At 38.1% G+C, this 11,164-nt stretch overlaps 1 long non-coding RNA gene across 1 annotated transcript; it reads left to right on the forward strand.

The window, feature by feature from the left end:
* Nucleotides 1–1,240: 1,240 nt before the first annotated feature.
* Nucleotides 1,241–2,440, forward strand: LOC147522594 (uncharacterized). The gene is made up of 4 exons (XR_015195467.1): nucleotides 1,241–1,412; nucleotides 1,506–1,813; nucleotides 2,047–2,129; nucleotides 2,402–2,440. It is a non-coding gene; the product is annotated as an uncharacterized LOC147522594 (long non-coding RNA).
* Nucleotides 2,441–11,164: the final 8,724 nt, after the last annotated feature.

Genomic DNA, 11,164 nt, shown 5'->3' on the forward strand with positions numbered 1-11,164 from the left:
ATTAATCCAAAAACTTCAACAAAAAGGAACAGGGGCATGCCCGATTGTATCAAATTCATTGCTGCTATATTGGGTTTCAAGTTCAATGGCAATTCACTGTGAAAAACTTAAAATTACCTCGACCTTTGTTGTCATTCTCTTTTCTCTCACAATTTCTCTTCAGTTTTTGCATTATTTACTTCTTCTTTCAAATTTCCTTGCGACTCTGGGTTTCAAATGTCAAGTGACAGCTCAGATAAAACTGTCGAGCCATAAACTGTTTGTGATTTGTGTCTATTTTTGAAGAATGTTAAGCCTCGAGCCCTCAGTTGAATCATGCATATGGACAAGTTAAAAGAAATGAAATATAAGTGCTTACATTTATAGTGCGAGCAATATCTTAAGTAAACAGTGCTACAATTATCATTTGTCTTTTTGCACATAGCAGCAAATTGGGCGGCCGGATGAGTTGCAACTACAAAACAAATAATATGAATCACAAATTTCAATCAAACTGTAATACACACAAAGAAGACGGTTAAGTAGAGAACCAATAGTTTTAAGACAGAAGGGGCAAAAAGGATACTATGCTCGAGCGTACATTAGAAGTTATCATGAAACACTATTTTTCTTGCATATTTCAAATTTCCGTAAACCCTTAACAAATAGAAATTATATATAATTCATAAACACGATGGCGGAAATATCATTTCCTCCTTGAAATAGTTGTTTTGGCAGTTTCACACAATTACGGATCCTAAGGTTACAAGGACGGATAACAAGGTTGACCAAGCACTCAAAGCCGGCTATTAATGAATTATGGACATTTGTTTGGCTAAGGGTGAACGAACCTGCCTTCTTTTGATGATGATGCCTACAATGTCAGCAAATGTAAGTTCTAAACCTGATTGTGAATCAACTGTGCATATAAACTAGATTAGCTCATCATGGACCAGCTACTCAAAACAATAAAGTATCAAGCAGTGTGCAGGTGGCATCCTCCATCACAAAACTTGGTTGAAGTGAATTGTGATGGAGCGCTACTAAAGGCTGACTCCCTAATCTTCACATTGTTCAATTGTAGGTGCCATTCAAGAAATATAGTATACCACATGTCGAAGCAATTGTCTCATATGAGAATGGCAGTATACATAATTTCTGTTTTCACTTTAAGCTCATTTAGATTAGGCTAGATATATGCATATGCTTTACTCATCACCTCATATGGGCCGACTGTGCTATACCACAGAAGCTATGGCAATGGGCTAGCATGGTGTTCAGCTTCACCAAATACTTCAATGACTTCCAAGGACAGATAACAAGGGTGCCCAAGCACTCAAGCCCGGCTATTAATGAATTATGGACAGTTGCTGGGCGCTAAGGGTGAACGAACCTGCCTTATTTTGATGATGCTGCCTACAATGTCACCAAATGTAAGTTTTAAACCTGATTGTGTATCAACTGTGCATATAAACTAGATTAGGTCATCATGGACCAGATGCTAAAAACAAAAAACTACCAAGCAGTGTGCAGGTGGCATCCTCCATCACAAGACTTTGTTAAAGTGAATTGTGCTGGAACTCTACTAAAAGCAGCTAAAGACTTGCTGGTGCCGGGGATGTCTTAAGAGATTACAAAGATGTAGTCATTGGTACTATGTGAATAGACCTAGACCACACTACCAATGAACTTGCTGAATCTTGAGTGTCATTGAAGGTGTTCATTGGGGGCTGTCACACAAAGTTGGACTAGATTGTTGGTCAAATCTGACTCAGTGGCAGCACGACAAGGACTTTGAACAAATCTTGCGAAAGATCGTCATTGTCAATAAGAGGTACATTGCGTTCTGGGAAGTGTTATTAGATTATACCATGTTGGCGTTTTATGGGATTTGTTTAAAATGGAGTTGTCCCTCCCTTATAGGGCTCTTAACCCATACCAATTACAGACAAATTCATGGAACAAGAAAATGTGGTTATCATTGCAACTTCGCTCATTACAACTATGTGATCATGTATGTATTATGTATGGTAACAATGCAAAAACTGTGGCAATTTGTTTTTATAGGAAACCATCTTCCTCTCCTCACTTAGTGCAGCGAAGCTCTACATCAATTTGGCAAACAATGAAGTCAATAATTTCAGAACTCGGTAAGTTTTTTTTTGTCTTTTTAGACAAGTTAGTAAATGTATTGATCCAGAGTTCCATTCTCAGTCATGAATGTGTGGTTACAAATAATTCATGCTATGTATCTTTGCACTTACCAGCCGTTAACAAATCGGCTATATTCCATGATACAACGCCTGTTGTTGTTCATAGTTCGAATAACTTAACAACTATTCGTGTCATGTTATTAATGGATGGAACTTGACAATATATTTCTCCTACGCATCTCTAATTGCTGCTGTCTTCAATCACCTAGGTGGTCGGTCCAGTAAGTGCTTCCGTACCCGGCTTTTCCGTCGTCTGGCGAGAATGGTTCTACTTTCAGCCTTGCCTCAGCATCCCTTGGCTGATTGGCTTAAGAGAACATATATTACAAAAAAGTCGAAGAAGGATACTGAAAGAAATGCTGCCTTCAACAAGGCCTCTGACTTTGGGATATTAGCTCATAGTGTTCCAGTGTGGACCCTGACTGCGGTGATAAAGCATACGGTTTCCCATGTACTTTATTATGTGTAAAAAATAATTGCCTTGGAGCAATGTCGCAGTGTCTGTTTTAACTTGCTAAATTCTCATGTACATGGTTTGTTCTTCACTTCTCAGAATGTCTTCGAGAATGTGTTAAACCTTTTGTACCTACGGCTATTGTAATCCTATTTTCATTCTTATAAAACACCTGCTTTTACCATGGTTGGGCTGCCTTCCTTTGGTTAATTCCCTATACACCAACATCTTTCTTATTAATTGGTTTTGAACTGCAGCTTTGGTTCGCTTACAAAATCTGTCTTACACAGCCCATTTTTTGTTGGCTGGCCAATGCGGACCCGCACCTTCAACAAGCTTTTCATGTCTTCATACTATTTCACATGTTTCCAGTACCTACTGACCTACTCTATGTCTGGAAGTTCTTTTCAAACTAATGCACACCCGATAACAACCATTACCTCAGCTGTGCTTATAACATAATGCACACGCATTTGTTCGTCAATCCACATTTGTTTGCTTCTGCCTTTGCAACGTCGGCTTCCCATGTTACAGAACCACAAGATTTGTTAATTAGCTTGCCATGTTTACCCGATTTTAGTTTTAAAGCCTGATCGAAATCTACGTTTGTAGTTGGCGAAACACTTTGTTTTAGATAGTGTACTCAAAAACTTAGACGTTCATTCTTTTGATATCTTACCGAGGCATCATGTTCGTTAGGGTTGTGCTTCCCTCGGGGTCAGATATCATGTTCCGACTTTTGAGTGGTTCCTATATTAATACACATATCTTAACTTCTTAACGCTTGCACCAGACACTTCGTCTCCCCTCCCCCTCCAAAATACTGTTCATTTCCTCTTCCTCTAATTAAATTTTGTTAACAACTCCTTAAACAGTTTTTAATGGCTTTCGGCCCATGACTTCCCAACTATGTATCGTTACTCCAAGGTCTCCTCACTTGCTATAAATACATGGGAGGAGTTAGTTCATTACCAGCAAGTTGTTCATAATTCTATCATCTCTTCCGCGAGGTTCGTTTCTTTTTCCACATACAATGGCAAACGGCAGCACTATTGCAATTTCTTTCCAACTTTTGCTAAATGACATTACCCATCAGGTGGGTTTACCACTACCAATCTATGATGCAGTCTTCAGTTTGGGCCGTTACAAGTCTTGGGTTGATATACAAACGCTTACATTCATCACTACTAAGAAAAGATGTTTCGGAGATCCATCTATTAGCCAAAATGGATCTGATGAGGTTGCCGCCCGGAGAGCGATTGAATACCTTCGTTCTATCTACCATTTTGATCTTACTGACTTCAACGCAAGGGAACTACGCCAAATGCGACTTCATAATCAACAGCTCCAAGCCGAAACTCAACAACTACAAAACGATAACGTGACCCTCCTTCAACAAATTGCAACTCTCCAAGCACAATATGACATTCCCAATGTTATTGTCATTAGTGATGATGAGGGAAGCGTTGCTGACGACTCTGACTACGTGCCATCATCGATGGACATGGGGGCATCAAGGGACTCTTGAAGAAAAAAACGTCAATTAATTTCTTCCTACCTATCACTTATTTTGTTTCCCTTTGCTTCCTCACAACTACCTTTGCAACTTGCTTTCTCTTATCATGCTTTGTTGATGTTTCGTACATTATGGAGCGCCATTTATATACCCCATGTTTGAACGAACCTTTGTCATTCTCGAATTTAGTTTCTGTTTACGCCATTTTTTACCATTCATTTACTTTGTCATTATTATCTGAGCATCATCAACCAATTCATATATATCTTACACTTACTTAATTACTGCTTGCTGTTTCTATTAAACTACCGTCTCTACTTTAGGCAAGATCGACAAAGCCTTTTCCAGTACCAAGCCATAAGTCAGGTATACAACTAACCATTGCAATTACAATCTAGCCAATTCATTTTTAATTTATTTGTCCTTTAGCTCATAAGTCCAACAAGCATAGCAAATAGCAAATGGTATTTTCATTCAGTTGGAATTGTGGTGGCACACGGTTGAGCAATGAAACCAAGCATCTAAGCAAATCAGTTATCGACTAAAAAATCCCAACTTATCGCCACTCTCCGATTGCTCTTGAGAGCCTGCAATGTGTGGCACTTGAAATTGGAACCATTGCTAGATTCAATTTAAACGCTGGTTTGCATTGATACACACAAACGCATGCGTCGAGACAAATCAATCATTATCATTAGCAGGCCGTTAAGGCGTACTGGGTATCATTACTCACATTATATTCAATTACAATTCTTTTCAAGCAAGAAAAAAAATCTCCTTTGTACATAATCTATCATACATAGTTAGTATTAAAACTTCCGCAATTATTACATTAAAAACATTTTCCATGATTCTTATTTTGACTCACTTAAGCCTATAGGTATATGTAACTCCCATACTCATCAATTCTCCAACCTTCTACATTTACTTACTTCCTTCCCCTATAAAAAATTACCCTCATTTCCCTTCCAGACCCAAAACTTGGTGTCTATTTCTCATTGTCTCGCCATATAAGCACGACTTCTCTTACCAAAAAAACAGTCCACAGGTTCGGTTTCACTTGCTCTTCAGTTTCCATCATCTAATTTGTATATTGTCATCTATTTTATGTGCCTAATCTTTGGTCATTTCTCATTTATATTTTGCAGCCAAATGGCGAACTTACCTAACAAAGGTCCAGATACAAGCAAGCCACTGACAACATCCTACGAAGCCAACTTCACAATTTATAAGCCCCAAACCCCACCAGGAATGGCAGGTCTTGACGCAATGATGTATGTTTCTGATCGTCTGACCGCGTCACACCTAAATTACCTTAAACTAAAACTTAAGGTTGAAGAGACACCTGCGAAAAACAACAAGACGCTTATCAAAACCTCCTATGATCACGAGTTTTATCCCACTTCCATGGACGCCATAGATTAGGTTGTAATACATAACGAGTTCAACTCAATCCTAACTTGCCACCATTCCCCTTCAATAATAAATATTTTGTCTGTTTAGTTTAACAATTACTGATGATTTCCCCATTCAATACGTTAAATGCATGAAATGTAATTGACCTATTTCCCAGTGCTATCTATCAAATACTGCCTACATTTTAAGTTTTAACCTAATCTACATGACTCCATCTGTATTTTGCTTTCTTCAACATCAATTGATCATCCATGTAACTATATATATGACTTAACTGCTTTTTTATAATTGGTTGCCACTTATTTTCAACGGTGTGCTATGCCACTATCTCCCGCAGAAACTGTTGGAAGGAGACCCCCTTCTATATCAGTTATCCCTTCAAGTTATGTCGTCGTTAGGGTTCACACATACATTGCAATTTTCATACGCAATAATAGGCATGCCTTATATACTTTTACCAGCCATGTTGCAGATGTGATGTGCCCTTAGTTTTACCTTCGATCAACACATTCCAAACATGCAGCAAAAACAAAAAATTATCATGAACTATTAACCTAATACAATAACACAAGATCTAATCATAATACAGGGCTGCCACCCATTATCTCCAATGTACTTGGCAGAGGATTATACAGGGCTGCCACCAATATCTCCAACGTACTCGCCAAAGGATTAAAAACAATATTGGCTGCATTGCTAATTAACAAACTTTAAGAAAAAACAACCTTGGAGTCACAATGTCGCAAAAAAAAAACAATGCTCTTTGAGGCCCTTCACGGGTATATTTTCCGATTAGTACGAAATTCCGAGAGATTTCAGCAAACTTCAATGTGAGGCCGTTGGGGTCACTTTTCTTGCATATCGATTAATTTGTTTTGTCCTTAACAGTTCCCAGCCCTCTTAACATTCCTTAATAATAACCTTCTCGCACTCCCCTTTTTTCTCTACCTCCTCCACAATTCAATTAAACCCCTGCGTCTTCAGTAACCACATCCTCATCAGCACTGTAACGGATGGGCTCTTCTCCTTCTCCCTCATTACGACTTTTCCCAAAGCCTATAAATTTGTTTCGGATTTTCATATCCACCACATTTGTTCAGCTTCTTCATATCAATCAAGATACAATTCGTGTTATTACATCAGCAATCAGGTTTTGTTCTTATTCTTAGATATTCCTCACAAATGCCCCATGCTTTATATGTGGATGCGAATGCGGTCTTCTGATACATGGATTATGCATTCTCTTTTTTGTCTAATTCCTTACTGCATGCAAGGCTACTCCCTACTTAATTTGTCCTTTCTATTACTGATTCATGTGTTATGCCTTCTTAGTCTACCAAATAAAAGAAGTACTTAACATGTTTGCCTTGCTCATCACTTAATTTAGTTACATACCTTTCCCTATTGGGTTGTTTATGTTGTTTAAGCTGCCCGTATATTATTCCATAATTGATGCTACCCATCCAAACCCAGTTGTAAGCCCAGCGAATGGTTATTTTTAGATGGGTTGGGTTAATAGTTGTAGCATTGCCCTTCACTGTCGTTTAATCGACACACTTTTTTACAAACTGTGCTTTGTTGCTGTTTTGGTAATAATTTATCTTTCTTTTCACCTACGTTCTTTGTTTTTTTGGTTATACTATACTGTTTAATTTGGGACTTTTCCTACCCTTGACAGCTACAACTACTGCTCCCGATGTCGATGCAAAACTATCAAGACCTTGACAAACTTCGTAACGGATCAAACCGATATAAAGTAAGGGGCCGCATTACAAGGTTGTGGGAATCAGTCCATTTGAAATATAAGAACACACTTAGTTTGGAGTTTCTTCTTTTAGATGCAAAGGTAATTACAATACTATGTGTACCATCTATTTGCCACAGCCATAACATAATGGATTGCTGACTTTGCTATTTTCTCCCCCATCATAAACAGGGTGCTCACATCCATGTAGTTTTATTGAAGAAATATTTTGATGCTTTTCACGCTTTGCTTAAGGATGATGTGTTAAAAGAAGGCAATATCTACACTATGGAGAAATTCGACGTGTGGGCTTCAAAAGATTACCGGCCAGTTGTTAATGATCACAAGATTTTTATTAATCCTGGAACAGTTATCACACCAATTGATGGAGATGGTATCCACATTGCAAGGCATAAATTCAGCTTCTCCTAATTCGACACCCTTTCCGGTGGAGTTCATGACAAGACTCACCTTATAGGTAATAGTTTGCTACAAGTTTTGATTTCACCTCTTAATAAACTCTTAAGGATTGTATTCTAACATTTATGTCAAAAAAACAATGAAGATGTTATTGGTCTACTTAAGCGAATCGGTGAGTCACAAACAAAAATGGAACTGTTTTTCAAGAGATTGTGCTCATGGATAAAAGGTAACTTGCCGACGTTCATCTCTAATAAGCACTATATATTTCTTTTCTAACATAACTGATCCTATATTCAGTACCGCAGAGTTGACAATTGCTTTATGGGGTGCTTTAACCGAAAAGTTTCCAAATGATCTTTTGACACAAGAAAATGTGATTGTCATTGCCACTTCACTTAATCCAAAAGTTTTCCAAGGTACATATTTATTCCACCATTGTGTAATCAGTCCATTTTTTTGGGCTTTCCTAAGGAAAATAATGCATATTTCGTGTCTTAATGTTATGTTATAGGCAACTTTTCTCTTTCCTCGCTTAGTGGCACAAAGGTCTACATAGATTTAGACACCCCGGATGTTATCGACTCTAAAAACAGGTCAGTGGTCATCTTATTATTCGTCTTTACCATATTACCTACTAATCATGTCATGCGTTACAAAATTTGTCATTCTTAATTATATAGTTTCGGGGATATCAAAGTGCAAATAGCAAAGCAGGATTCATCTACAAAAGAGGGCTTTTCTGAGGATGAACTACTTAGAAACCGTCGGGTTTCACTAGACACTTTAAAGGAGCTGGGACTAGATGAATCCAATAAGATAACATTCAATCCATTAAAGACAACTGTCTTCCATTGCCCAACATTCTATTAAAGGTCATTATGATCGTAAAACAGGGAGCAACATACACTTGCAAAGCAACCATAGGCTATGTCTTCGACACGAACTGGTATTATACTTCATGTAGCAACAAGAACTGCAACAAGAAGGTTGTTGATCGTGTTTGCCCGGAATGTCACCTTGAAACCAGAAACCGCAATGAGAGGTCAATCATTAATCCCTTATCAAATTTTAACTTCTGTCGGAAAAACTTTTTAAAACTTTTATTTGGGGTGTACCAGGTACATGCTAAGGATGGATGTGGAAGATTCGTCAGGGGTTACTCAATTTGTTGCATTTGATCGAGAAGCTAAATACCTAATTGAAAAGCCCGTTAAAGAATTGGTGGACTCCTACAAGAAGGCAACGCCCTATAACTTTTCATATCTCCATTTTCGCTTTTTAACACTAAAAAACATAATTCTCACTAATTTAAAAAAACTAATGCTTAAAAATTCAGAAAAATAGCCCACAGATCGTTAAAGATGCATTGCAACAAGTTGCCGGAAGAGAGTACATCTTCCAAGTGAAAATCAATTATTTCAGTCGGAATACCAAGGAAACCCAATCTTTTGTTATCTACAAAATTTTCCCAGCTGCTATGGATGTTGATGCCACACTTACAAAAGAAGTGCTTGATAAGGTATACTTCTGTTCCCTTTATTTAAAAAACATTTCTGTTTCACCTTCATTAAACTTATTGTGGTTAAATACAGGACAAAAAAAATGGAAGCACCAATTTAGAAGATGTGGTTACTGGAAAAGAGGTTTCAAGCCAAGATATGGAATCTGAACTCCACCAAGCAAAAAAATCAAGGGTTCAGTAGTGGGTCAAAACTTATTAAACCCTTTGGTCCATTCCATTACAGTTTTTTTTTGTTAATCGTTTAGAAACAAATCATCATCAAATCACATGAGTGTGTTCTCCCTTATGCAGGACATGTGCTAGGCAACTGCCCAATGCTGTCAATTTCTTCCTGCTTCACAGTTTGGGCTTTTGTGCTTCGGAGTTGGAGTGCATTTTGCTTTAGTCGTTTGCTTTTCAGTTTACTATTTGCTCGCAACGTCTACATTTACAGTTTTCTTTGTGTTTAGAACTTTCAGTTTTATGTGTGTTTTCAAACTTTCTGTTTTGAATGTCGTGTTGGCGTTATTCATTTTACTTGAACACGATAATGAATTATGATTGGTTAAATTTTTCTAGCAAATGGTACCTTTTCCTATGTGTACTTTACTTTGATGTGCATATGGGTTCTGCTCATTGCTTTTTAGTTTACTATTTGCTCGCAACATCTACATTTACAGTTTTTTGTGTGTTTAGAACTTTCAGTTTTATGTGTGTTTTCAAACTTTCTGTTTTGAATGTCGTGTTGGCGTTATTCATTTAACTTGAACACGATAATGAATTATGATTGGTTAAAATTTTCTAGCAAAGGGTACCTTTTCCTGTGTGTACTTTACTTTGATGTGCATATGGGTTCTGCTCATTGATGTTTCTACGTTTCCATACCCCCACACACACACATTCACATTGATTGAATTGAAGTGGATTTGAAGTGGTGGAGATCTTCTACTTTGATGTGCTTGGCGTAGGATTCAATTGAAGGCAACACCCTACGTTTCTTCTACTTTGATGTGCTTGAATTGAAGTGGCTTTTGAGGTGGTGGCACTAATTTTTCACTGTAAGTTAATTTTTTTCCTTTTATAGTAAAATCGTGTTAATTAATTTGATAACTTTTGGCTTCATAACTACACATTTCGGTTGTGTTTGTAATATATTGAAATGCCATGGAAGTTAAACTAAAGGTCTCGCGAAGATGATGTTTTATTGTTAGGTGTGTGTGAATGTGCTGGTGGTGTTGTGTGTTTGTGCTGGTTGGTATGTAACTGTGGTGTTGCGTGTGTGCTGCAGGTGGCAGGTGGTGGTAGTGTGGTGGTGCTGGCCGGTGGTAGTGGTGTGGTGATTGTGTGTTGGTTGGTTTTTGTGTGTGTGGTGGTCATGTGCGGTGGGAGGTCGTGTAGTGGTGCTGGTGTCTACTACTTGGTGTAGGTGGTGCTGGTGAGTGGTGATGTGTCTACTACGTAGTGGTGTAAGTGCTGCTGGTGCAATCGTGTTGGTGGCAGGTGGTTTAGTGGTGTAGTGTTTGGTGTGTGTGGATTGATGTCTGTTGCTTCTGCCTTATGCATGCTACCTCCCGCGATCTTCGATTCGCTTAGATGCAGATCTTTCTGCTGCCGCTAACGCCGACGTTCTTTGCGATGATGCCGATCTTGTTGTTCTTCTATTTCTTTGTTGCTTCGCCGCTTTAGCGCAAATGCCGATCTTTCGCTTGCTGTGTTGCTTGGTATGTCAAATGATGTTACCACTTCGCAGAATACCAATTACCAGAAAACCTTTTGGAGTTTGCCTCTATGAAAAATATACAGAGATTTTGAGATTTGGTATACCATGTTTCTATTTAAAGTTGTTATGAACAACAGTAATGTACTAACTTAGTTGCCCTGTTTTTTTCGTTGTATTCAAAGTTTCACATCTGATTGC

The sequence above is a fragment of the Coptis chinensis genome, chromosome 1 (genome assembly GCF_015680905.1).
Source record: "Coptis chinensis isolate HL-2020 chromosome 1, ASM1568090v1, whole genome shotgun sequence".
In the NCBI taxonomy this organism is placed as follows: Eukaryota; Viridiplantae; Streptophyta; class Magnoliopsida; order Ranunculales; family Ranunculaceae; genus Coptis; species Coptis chinensis.